Source organism: Ostrinia nubilalis, chromosome 1, assembly GCF_963855985.1.
Source record: "Ostrinia nubilalis chromosome 1, ilOstNubi1.1, whole genome shotgun sequence".
Lineage (NCBI taxonomy): Eukaryota > Metazoa > Arthropoda > Insecta > Lepidoptera > Crambidae > Ostrinia > Ostrinia nubilalis.
In genome coordinates this window covers 454,710-467,740 of record NC_087088.1, presented here as the reverse complement: position 1 = coordinate 467,740, position 13,031 = coordinate 454,710, and positions in this window count along the sequence as shown.

The window sequence follows — 13,031 nt, the reverse complement described above, 5'->3', positions numbered from 1 at the left end:
TTGTGCAATGTATGTGAAAATATTAGATATCTTGCTTTGGGCGATGTCGTCGTTTCAGCCAAATGACGTCTACTGCTAGACAAAGGCCTCCCCCAAGGTTTTCCACACTGAACGGTCCTGCGCCGCCCGTTCAGGCTCCTTGACCTGACCTTTATCAGACCTTCTACCTTTACCAGATCGTCGGTCCATCTAGTAGGAAGCCTGTCCACGCTACGTCTTCCAATCTATTAAATTATAAAAATCACTGTCCGGAAGTTACTATTATTTTTAAATAGATTCCACTTTCTACTAGGTTACTATTCTCTGATTATTAAACACAGTTACGTGTGCATAGACACCGTGAGAAATGCCCGCTCTCGCCTCTGGAATGCATCTCGTATTCTGCATTTGGAACGTCGGACTGTGCGGACGACGTTACGCAAGAGAAAGTCCATTACACGCTCATTTGTATGTTCTTACAAATTTAGTATTCCGCATAATTACGAGTACATCAAGAACGTGACCTTAAGAGATGCATTTTACAGTCATGCCTAGTTTAAATTTAAATATCTCTAGCAACGCCTGCAGCGACCGCTCAACGCGAGTAATGCAAAAGATGCATTCGGCGTTTTCAACCGATTCGGTTAGTCGTCTACGCCAGGAGTTCGTGATAGATACAGCACAGATAACCGTTGCAGGCTCTTGTGTCCAGTGAGCTAATTCTCGAGCATATTATGAGCTTTACTTGACGTCGTTTGACCGAGATGTTGTGATTCCGCAGGCGAGCGGCCGGCGGCGATGCAGACGGGGTCGGCGGGGCTGTCCAACAGCTCGCGCTGCATCCTGGCGCTGCTGGCGGCGTGCGCGCTGCACGCGCGGCTGCTGCGCGCGCAGCTGGCCAGCTGATCGCGCGAGCGCCCCGCGCGCTAGGCCCGCCCCTGCCCCGCCCGCCCCCGCGGCCCCCGCGGCGAGAAGCGCGCTACGTGTTCGGACAATACAAGTGCACGAGTGCGTAAACTCTCAGTGACTCTCGAAGCGCATAGAAAATATTTAAATGAATGTTACGAAATTTTTCGTCTAAATAAATTTTAAGCGAAAACTTAGTTTTCGAGTTACTGATAAGTAAATGAAATTATTTAAAAGAGGTTAGTTATTATAATATAAGATTTTTATGAAGAGCAAAGTATGTAATAAGATCACTGTGATTAACTTTGGCTGAAAACCGCCAGATCTCGCGCACTCGCATTTCGCAGATCGTCTGTAACTTCATATGCCACTGTTCTCAGACAGAAGATCAGGGTTTCAAAATTAGTCGATAATTAATTTTCTAATAAACATTTGCAACTAAAACTTTCAAGATACAATTAGAGAACTATTCAAATGAAGCATTCTTCAGAATTAATCTTGCGAACGCAATTTAGCAAAAAGAACAGAATTTGTTACTCACAATTAGTTATCTCGAGCAAATTGGCTCGTCCAATTAGCGTTTCACCACAGAATAATACGAGTTTATTATACGAGTATAGGTGTACCAGAATCTCATGGCAAATGGGGAAAATAAACTTTGTTGAGTGCAATACTGGGGAAATTGGATTAAACAATCTTGATACTGTTTAATTTTTATTTATGACTAATATTAATGAACATGAAGTACGAATGCCTACCTATACATTTTATGTATGTGTATGAAGAATGTTGTTATACATCGGGTTTTTAACTTATGAACATGTTTTGAAAAATAAGTAAACCGTATATTACTGTAAATAATTTTATTAAGTATCATACTTATAACTTATCACTTCATTCAGAACTAGAAAACGATTCTAAGAACTCCACTTGCATTTCTTGTTCTTCAAACAGATGATCAAGTTAAAGAGGTATTAATATAATTTTGATTTTGAATATAAATCGCTTTTTCAGAATTTCAATTACTCAAACTTGCTTGATGAAATCTTTTTCAATTTACATGGTCATAACATTTTCACCATTCCTCTGCACCAATGCATGAAATACACCTGAAAACCCCGATAAAGCAGCTATTAGGTAACAATAATATAAAAATAAACATAACCCTCCTTCAGTCTGACGCAGTTAGGTAATAAACTAAATGTAGGTAAGTATCAACACATTTCACTCCAACTTACTGTCAACTCAACGACGCGCTTTAAAATCAAAGATTGACTTTGAATTATGCCTTATTTTACAATACAATTTGAAAACAATATGACTTGCTTGAGTTTTTTCGTCTTTTTCACAAAAATAACAAATAGGCAAGAAGAGATTACAAAATTTCTGCAGCGGCTGACAGATCTCTTGATTTACTTTGACAGGTGACAATAAAGCCATAGACAATGGCCATATGAAAAACACATTTTTCCAATATTTTTGTTTGCCATGAGATTCTGGTACACCTATAGTAGCGCACGACGCGGCGACTAGCGCGACCACGAATAACTTCACAGATCTTCTTTGATAAAGGAAATAAAATAATTTTGCATCGGCATTAACGTTTCATAAATAAGATTTTGACTGAATTCTTCCCAAGTCGAACTTGCAATTATGTCATGTACGATACAATTTAATTTCTTAAACAAATTAACGAATTTATTTTATCTCTTGTGATCTTTGGCTAGTCTTTGTTCAGAAGTTATCAATGTCTTTCAGTTAAAAGAAAAGAATTTTTAAAAATACATAATACATCCAAAAATGTTATATGTATTATAACATAAATGTATCTGAGTAGGTATAATAACCGTCATGAGCACTGACTCTGACTGAGCGTGGCATATGAAGACACAGGCTGGTCTAGCTCCACTCTGTAAATATTGGCCGATTATATTGATGTGAGATTGGAACCATTCATCGACAATTTTTGTAAGTGCAAGAATTTGATCTGCATTTAGTGACATTATTTTATCTTGTGTGCATGTAAATATCATCAAAGTACCTGCATAACTTTTATAGATTCATTAATTTCGCCATCTGAAGCCCGTATTCTGTAGCGACACTCAGCACTTGATTCAAACTCTAGCTGTTTTCATAATTATTATAGGTTGAACTCAATAATCAAATTTTGAGCATCGCTTTATAATACGGGCTTAAAAGTATCAAAAAGTAGCCAATGGTGATTCCACAAGTAAAGGGTTATATCAATCTGACACCAATATCTTGAAATATTATGTATATTCACCTATCCAAACGTTTATTTCTTGTACATTCCTGTCGTTTGCTCCGACTGGAGACTGTAAATAATAATAACTAATTTGATAAATGTTTAAGATGAAAAACTTATAGAAGGTTATAAGCCATAGTTAACTAATGTACTATCGTTAGTGGATGGAGTTTCGTCCGGTGTCTTAAGGCTCTGCCAAGCAGCGAGTGCGAGCGCAGGCTTGTGCCTGTTGCACGCTAGAATGTTTACTATGTCATCAAGGAATCGGATACAATAAGACATTTCTGTTAGCTGATTTTAACTGATTTGTCGTTTATTGATTTATCTTATAACATTTAGGGCCTCTTTCATGTCCGAGTAAAGTTTTAAGAAGCTACTTCCTGATTAACACTATTTGGCAAGTAAATTACTCAATTGGTAGAAATAAGAAGCTTCAAACATTGACATATAAAGGTCAAATAAAGCATTACTCAACAGTCGAAGCTACACGCACATTTGCTTATGTGCTACATAAGTAAGTAACATGCTTCTTTAATCTTTAATCAGCGTTATTTAGAGATGGCAAAATTAGATAAATTGGTACTCGTGACTTTTAGCAACATGTAGCCTACTTGATACCTTACTTGGAGATGGTGAACGAGGCCATTAGGCCCAGAACAGACGGTGAAACGCAACTGCAACGAACTGCAACTGCTAGTTACTTTTGAGTTGCATCTAAGTTTCTGCCATAGCGTCCGTTGAGAGACCACACATGACGCGACCAGTTTGAAACTTTCAGTTTCATTCATAAGAATCATCAGAAAGTTGCAGTTTCGTTGCAGTTGCGTTTCACCGTCTGTTCTGGGCCTTGATGTGCAATTTAAGCCATGTCCGAACTTTTTTACATTTTCTATTTTATTTAGAGGTGGTTGTAATACTTTCAATAAATCAACTGAATATTTCAACAATGTACTGGAACAATAAATTGCTGAATTCAAGTTTCTGTAAAGCACTATTGTATTCTGACAGGCTTAATTTAAATTGGAGGCATTTTCACACGCATTGTGTTTGTTAAAGCTGTTTGACATTGTTTAAAAGTCAATTTAAAATATTATATTTTCATTTTCTCTTAAACATATTCTGCACTAGACTTCTGAGTTAGTCTTGTATTACTTCTGATGTCCTGATGATATCTACACGAATATTTTAAAGAGGAAAGATTTGATGTTAATTTTGAATAGGCTCAAAAACTGCCGGACCGATTTGAAAAAAATTCACAATTGGAATCCTACCTTATTTCTGATGAACATTAAGCAGTATGAAGTTCGCCGGGTCAATCAAACCCACATTTAAGTTGAGAGGTCAATCATTGCATAACCGACGAAATGATTGCAACAGCGTTTATTTAAAATCCTCTTTTGTATATTAATGTGAAATTATAAATTTTTTTTTCAAAGATTTAAAGATTATTATTTATTCACAGAGATAATGTTTTATTGAAAAACTAATCTTAACTAATTTCAACGCTTACCTACCTCTTAATTTTTCAAGCTTTTTTATATACATTTATAATATGATTCAATCCATTACAAATATTTGAAGGGGTGAGTGGACAAAGGTCTTAACTAACAAAATGAGTTATGAGTGTTTGAAAATGTTAATCTGCTCATACCACATTTGAATCGTGAAATGTATGAATGCTTGTCAGATAACACCTTTGTCCACTCACCCCTTCATTTGTTTGAAGAAACCTCTAAGAGTTGGCCATACGTTTACCAAGGTCGTGACTTAACTGCAGACTATTGATTGTAATATTAAGCAAGATATCGAATTTTAGTTCGATTCACCAAATAGATTAATTTGTTGATGATAATGCGAGTGGTTAGTTTTTTTTTTAAACGGATAGTTGTTTTAATTTTCTACTATCATTTATGTAAGCACATCTGACTGTGGTAACCGTTTGTCATTAATTTGGCTCTGAACAAAGCATTTATATTAAGAAGAGACACCTGCTGACTGAAGTTATATCAGACGTCATCAGTCTAACAGGAAACTCGTAAGAGCTATACTGTGAGAGGTATCAACTGCCGTTGCAAGTTGCGACTAATTTACCGCTAATTTACTTGTTTCTAAGTAGGTACATTTTAATTTTTGAATCTTTAGTAAACTAAATTACTCAAATCATTTGAGGAAATGTGATATTCCGAAAGTTTGGAGCTGTACAGACGATAGCATATTACTTATAAGATGCCAGTGCAATGTTAAAGCTTGATTTGCTTTGTCATTATTAAAAATGTTCATAAGTGAAAATCATATTATCTTCTAATTTGAAATAATTTACCTAAAGCCTCGAAAGTGTGTATTTGTTCCCCTCAAGTTGAGTTTCAATCAATCCAGTGATTAATTTGGTTAGAAGCTCGAAAGCGAGACGATCGGCCGCGTTTGACGACGGACTAACTTCACGGTTTGTTTATTCTCTGTCTCGATTGATTACTAATCAAAGAGACACTTTTTGACCGCAACTACGGGTAATATAGTTTAAAAACGATTAGACGGAGTTAATTGAAAATTGTTGTCGGTCATGAAAAGTAACAATGGCCAGGGTAAAATGACGATTTAATTTTAAAATGAAGTTGTTCAAGAAACTAACCACTCGTGTTTAATTAATATAAATTTATAAATAACTGTTCAGGCGTTATTTTAAAACGTTTAGATTAAGATCTACCGAATAATAATTGTAAAGTACGACTTAACAAATTGACACGTTTTTGTATAGAATACAAGTGTAAATATAATATAGAAAGGTTTTACAATAAATCGATCTAAGTAGAGGCAGACGTGGAGACTATGTATGTAAAACATGAAACTTTATGTATACATAAACCGAAGTTTGTTTTCAAATAAAATATTTAATATTTAACAGAAGTTTCATTGATAAACACATTTCAGTGTACCTACAATCACACCGTGAATAAAAAGGTAGTAAGTAGGCAATATTTTAATGGAAAGCAGCATTAATAACGTTACTTATTTATGAACAGGATTACCGGTTATCACAACAATGTAGAATAGGAACAAATTCCTTATGTCATTGGTGGAGTATCAAATTGTAACATCGCCCGCATACAATGCGCCGTCCGTCTGGACACACAGCGATTACGATATCGCGCCAGTCGCGCGTAAGCAAATACAAGCTAAGCTGAATGTGTCGAGCCATTCGACCAATAAGTATTGTGAATGCCTATATTGCTTGAAAAACTATCTTGTAATCTTCAGTTAGCCCAAGTGTCAAGTTTTAGAAACCAGATAAAAGAAAATTATACTCTGCTTTAAAAGGTAACCCACATCACAGACAGGCTTTACTATACCTTGATTTTTTAGAATCCAGCAGAGATGTAAACAAACACTTTCATACACAATTACACCATAATCACTTACGTGTTCATAATATCACATTTTCATAGTATACACATTATTTAACAAGCCCATGAAACCAACTTTATTTTTACGTTTATATAAGTTTGAAATCAATCTTTGAAATAAATTATTTTAGCAAAATACGTGGACGATGAAAATTTGTGAGACTTGTCAAATTGACTTGACGTTTAAAATCATGTGTTATCTCCATATTGTCTATGACTTGTCTCTGACACATCAGTGCTGTAACCTGTGAGTCATAGACAATAATCTGTAAATTGAATCGATATTATTTTAAGTATTCACTTATTCCGATTACTGATTAATTTTAAATAATAAATATACGATTAGTTTTTCAGCGATAACTTCGACAATATTGGAGATAACGTAAAATTATTTTTCTACTTTTAGTGTATACTTTTTCGGAGTCAGTTTAATTTTTTGTCGGTTTTTATTTTTACGAAATTATTTTTTTTAAACGAAATTATTTTACTTTTTTATGCAATGATGCTTACGTATTGTTCCATTGCTTATTTTCCTACATAAGTAAATAAAATAAAAGAAAATAAAAATCTTCTTTCAATTGATAGCATCATTACCTCCCTAGCGGAATAGAGCAACAAAGAACTGAACGAGCGAGATGTCACTAGTAGCAACACTGTCAAACAGAACTTTTTGCAACTATTTGAAGTTTAATAACTTTACGGATATCATTGATTGTTTTACCACAGAATAATAATAAGTACTACGTACAGAAGTTTTACTTCGCGAAGGTATTTAAGAAAATGTATGCTCAATGTCATTAAAAATATGGTGTAATTTAGCCTGTCTCAAGAGTCAAGCACCATTATGTTGACAAACGTCAGTGACCGGCACTGCACGAAGCTATAGGGCTGACTTCGGTAAAATGATGTGACGTGAGGTGTCAAACTGCGGAAAATGGCGGAGGAAATAGGTACATGATTTAGCATGAATTATCATGAGTAATATTAACTACTTATTTACCTCTCAGTGTCTTGAGGCAACTTAAAAAAGTACATTCTGTGTTTTTATTAATATTTAGGCAGTTAAATACTGCACAGTATTTAGTACACCATTTTCTTTATTTTCTTCCATCATACACAAGAATACGCGTGCGTGAGTCAATGTTCGCTCGTAAGTGAGGCCTTGTCGAATAGTATCTTGTAGGTGGGCTATCGTGCGTGTTTTGTTTTCAATGTAAACTCGCGGAGATAAACAGGCCTGGTTTTACTGTCCAGTGTGTTTTTTTATTACATCTGTTCATACAGTTTGTTTCCTGTTCCCGAAAATTTCATAATCAGTTCACATTCAATGTTGCGACTTTGTTGCATATTTTTAGTATTTTGACGATCACCCGGCGATGATACGCAAGTACAATAATAATTTCACTTCGCGATTAACGAGAGGTTTTGTCGCATCACTGGTTCAGACTAAAAATATTTTTATGTCAGTTGGCCGTTTTTGATGACATTTCTGCTGATTTCTAAAAAATTAGACTGTAAACCTTTGTTTGTCACCTGTCATCCGCTTTGCAACGGAGGGAAGTCGAACCTTAACTTCGAACTCCTATTATGTTCTTCTGGTTAATTTCGTTGCAGGTCCAATGACAGTTTAACTTTCCCCCGGGACAAACTTGACCTTCACTGTTTGGGTTTTTATTGGCGGTCAAGCTGTAGATGCTGGCTACACAGGAATTGCAGCGGTGGGAACGGGAGGTGGGAATAGTCCCGTATATGCCACGACTATACGCTGGGCTTGGCTGACCAGATCTCTTAAATAGTTTGATGCCTAATAAGTAGTAGTAGACTTATTATTATTCTGTGGTAATAGGTACAACTACTTGGATTGATTGTAAGTTTAGAGCTAATTGGCTTGTCACGCTGGCCCCCATTAGTTATTCAGAGCGCGTCACTGCAGCTGGCCGAAACAAGTGTATATTGTAGCCCGGACAAGTGCAGAGCTTGCGCGAGATTAGCGGATGAATAATGAGTGGCACCGCGGGGGCGGGGCGGGGAGGGGCGTCACACGCGACGTGTAATCTGGGGAAGCGCATCATCCGTCTCTGCAGCAACGACGTTGTGTACCTACTCTATGCACCGTCTTTTATTTTGACTACCACCCTGAACAATGTAAGTGGGTGTTTTTTAATTTGGTCATTTTGAAATTCAGCGAGAGCGCGGGTGTTACAAAATATGAAGTTTATATTTTTGTACAAACTTGAAACACATGTCCATCGTTTGATTTCAAAAAATAATTTGTGGAACCGGACAAATGAGCACTATAATATTGAAACGGTAACATACATCATGACATCCAAACATACATACAAACTTTCGCATTTATAATACTAGTAGGATTATACGGGGTGTTACTTTGCATTATTGCCATATTTACAGAGGTAACTATATTACTGATACTGAACACAAATCCGTAAAAAAAATAATGCCCGAAATTTTTTTTTTAATCTTGATTATTTTATTTTATCGACAATCTGTTAAACACGCCACTAATTATCGTAACGCATGCACATCACTTGTTGGCGATGGCGATGGAGACTTTTTTACTTTTTATTGTATTTTAAAAAATATCTATTGCACTCTATTGTCTTTAAAATGTCTTTTTGACACTTGTAAAAAACTGAGAAATCCATCAATCACAAATCACGTTAAAAATAATACAAAAATGACTGAAGTGTATTCAAACAACGAATAATTTAATCAAAATGGTGCTTGGAGTGTCTGCAAGACGTCTTAGACGAAATGCTTTATGATGTACCCTTAGCGTTACACCAAATGCTGTACTACCAGCAGGATGGTGCTCCCCCACAATAAGGATGTCAAGTGCGCGAATAATACGTTTGGTGAACAGTGGATTGGACGAGGGGTCCAGTAGCTTGGCCACCACGATCCACGAATTATGGAGTGACTTGAAACGACTGGTATGCGCAGAAGAGATAAACAGTGTAAACGCGTTACATGAAAGGATTGTTTTAGTGAAACTGTGAGACAAAACGTTTATGTGTTGCGAAAACTAAAGCGAAAAACCTACGCTTCGCCGTGCTAGACTGTGCCTTCATCAGAACTGAGAACACTTGCTTTGCAGTACGTAAACTTTGTAAGTAGGAACTTATAAATAAATAATTAATTGTGAATAAGGTGATTTCATTTCATACTTAATTTATTAATTTGTAAAAATAGGGAACAATGTTATTATTACGTATTTTTGACGGTCCTAAGCCCGTAAAGTAGAAAGGAAAATCTGAAATCAACTGAAGAGTATTTTAAAATAATTATTATGACTGGATAAAAAGGCTGGTACCCAGAGCCATAAAACAACAGATTATAATAAGAACTAGGCCACGCCCACTAGGTTTATTCCACTTGCACCTGTAGAACGTGCGAGACAAAATTGGTTTATTCCAATTTGTACTGAAAAACCAAATTTACTAAAAACTTAGTGTACCTACTTTCTTTATGGGAGTCTCTTGTTTATCTTAAATAATAGGTATTGTTACCTACTTTTATCTCTGTGAATATGGCAAGAATGCAAAGTAACACGGTGTATTATTAGTAGGATAAGGCTGAAGAGTTTGTTTGTTTCCTTGAACGCGCTAATTTCAGGAAAATTCATTTTGTATTGGATAGTCCATTTATCGAGGAAGTCTAATATCACCCTATTAAAGCCAATAGGGGCGGAGCAATCAAGAAAAGTTTTACAATAACAGAAAATATTATTCAAACTATTTTCCCGCGTACGACGCGCACGACGTCGCGGGCACAGCTAGTTTATAATATATTAAGCTCTTTCTTTGGCAGTAAAATAACTTGTCCTTTCATATTGCAATTTTGTCTCCCATCGATTTGTGAGACGTCATAGCTCCTATTTCACGTCAAAGATTTATAACTTTTGAGACCTCAACGAATTATGTATTATAATGGTACCTAAAACCTTCTTAAAAACCGTCAAGTTCTCGAATAAAGAGTGAAATCATCTAATGAAATTGTGGATGAAAGAATATTTGAGAAATGGTCATAAACAACGCATAAAACGCTCTTTGACTTAAGCCTTAGACTATGTAAACGGAACCTACCTAATCCTTTTCAACCGACTTCAAAAAAAGGAGGAGGTTCTCAATTCGACCCGTATGTTTTTTAGAAACTGCTATCGCCACAAAGAAAGAGATGACAAGTTTTAATTAATATTGAGTAGGCCGTTTGTGCCGGCGGCCAGCTCTCGCGTCCACAGACAGCAAACACTAAAATATTGCATTGGCCCCTGTTTCCGAGGTTTTAAGCGATCGAACTGCCACTGCGCTTCCGCCGTGCTTCCGCCAATCATACTGCTAATAGTCCAGTCATTTAAGCTTAAATTAGGTAAGAATCTCGGAATTCGAGATACCCAGCTGTAAGTCTGTAAATACTTGTATAATGACACCCTAAAAGTTGTCTCAAAACCTACATATGGTAGGGTGTAAGCAACTATTAAATTTTAAGGTCAAAGGTCACAAAAATCGCTTTTTTTGGAAATATCTCATTTCCTATGGGTTTTTTGCTATTTGCATTTATTATCAATATTGTAGAATACAAAATTCTCTACAAATTTTGTTCAAAAAAATTTTTTATACGGTGAACCGTTTTCGAGGTAGGTGGCGGCCGCTAGTACTTATAATAAATCTGTAGAGGTCAATTCTGTACATGAAATATATTTTCAAAATAACTATCAGGGGGTGATTAGTGATCGATACTGATGCCAAAAATGCAATCAGTAAAATTTTTGTCTGTCTGTCTGTCCGTCTGTATGTTCCTTATAGAAACAAAAACTACTCGACGGATTTTAACGAAACTTGGTACAATTATTCTTCATACTCCTGGGCAGGTTATAGTATACTTAGGAATTCCCACGGGAACAGGAATTAGCGGGAAAATCCTTTTGTATGAAAAATCTAAACGCTTAACGGAAGTTAGACGCTTGAAATTTGGCATGTAGGTACCTTAGTAAAAGTAAACAACAAGGAATTCCCGAAATTCCCACGGGAATTAGCGGGAAAATCCTTTTGTATGAAAAATCTAAACCGCTTAAATTGACCTGAAGTGATGCAGTGACCGCGCGCTCTCCGCCCTCTATCTCGAAAACGGTTCACCGTATAAAAAAAATTTTGAAACAAAATTGGTAGAGAATTTAGTATTCTACAATATTGATAATAAATACAAATAGCAAAAATCCCATAAGAAATTAAATATTTCTAAAAAAAGCGCAAACAACCGATTTTTGTGACCGTTGACCTTGAAATTTAATAGTTGCTTACACCCTACCATATGTAGGTTTTGAGACAACTTTTAGGGTATCAATATACACGTATTTACAGACTTACAGCTGGGTATCTCGAATTCCGAGGTGAACTTACTATAATGACTGGACTATAACGAATGCGACACCGGACTAACGGCAATGAAAGCGATTACGATATTTGCGTTACCTTCGGTTGCCAGCGAGGTAGAGCATAAGCAAAGCTTATTTTATGAGGATCTGACAACAGAATAATAGATAAGGGAAGAAAGAAAAAAAAAGATTTGTTTGGTAGTTATCATACAAAATAGGTAACAAAATATTACAAGTTTTACATTCTACAATGATACCTACCTATATGATGATTATAAATAAGGTAAACTCGTTTATGTAACTAGATTATGTATAAATGGAAACACCCAGACGATACCTAAGATACATTATACAGATAAATAATTCGTGCACTCAATTTTTAGTAGGTACCTAATCACGCGGAGATCGAACACCTCGCGAATTTAGGCATAGTGGTCCGGTAAGACTAAGAAGCGCTGTCTTTTGTTGGAATAAAACCTTGGCTAAGTGATAATTATTATAATATCGAAGCCAGACCTTAATTTACTTAGCATCTATCAAATCCACGATACGGCAACTATCCCAATTTGTGTATCAGAGATCGATAATCGGGGGTTAGTCCCAACGGCCCCGGTGGATCTGCCCCGTCAACGGGGTGGATGGGAAAAAGTGTTTCAACGACCCCGGTACTAATAGTCTTAGCGTTCAACGGGGTGGATGGAACACATCAAGTGTCAACCACCCCGGTATATCGTTTAACGGGGCGGATGGATCAAATCAATTTTCAACCACCCCGGTATTTCACTAAACGTGACGTATGACACAGATCTAAAAGGTTCCACCTCGGTATTGCATACCGAAGATAAAATGTGTTAATAAAATAAAAAATAATAATATGTAAATAATAATCAGTTTTATTTAACAGTCGTCAGTCACTGATTAAAAACTCTTCAGCATAAAAGTAAGTTTAATTGTCACAAAATATTAAGGTCATTTTTTTTTTTTTTTTTTTGAAGGGACGCGCGCTGGTAGCTTGAGGAGCTTTTCCAGCTTCACCGGGCAGAGTGGCGAGTACAGAAGGTACTCTAGCCGTTTGGCGATCGTC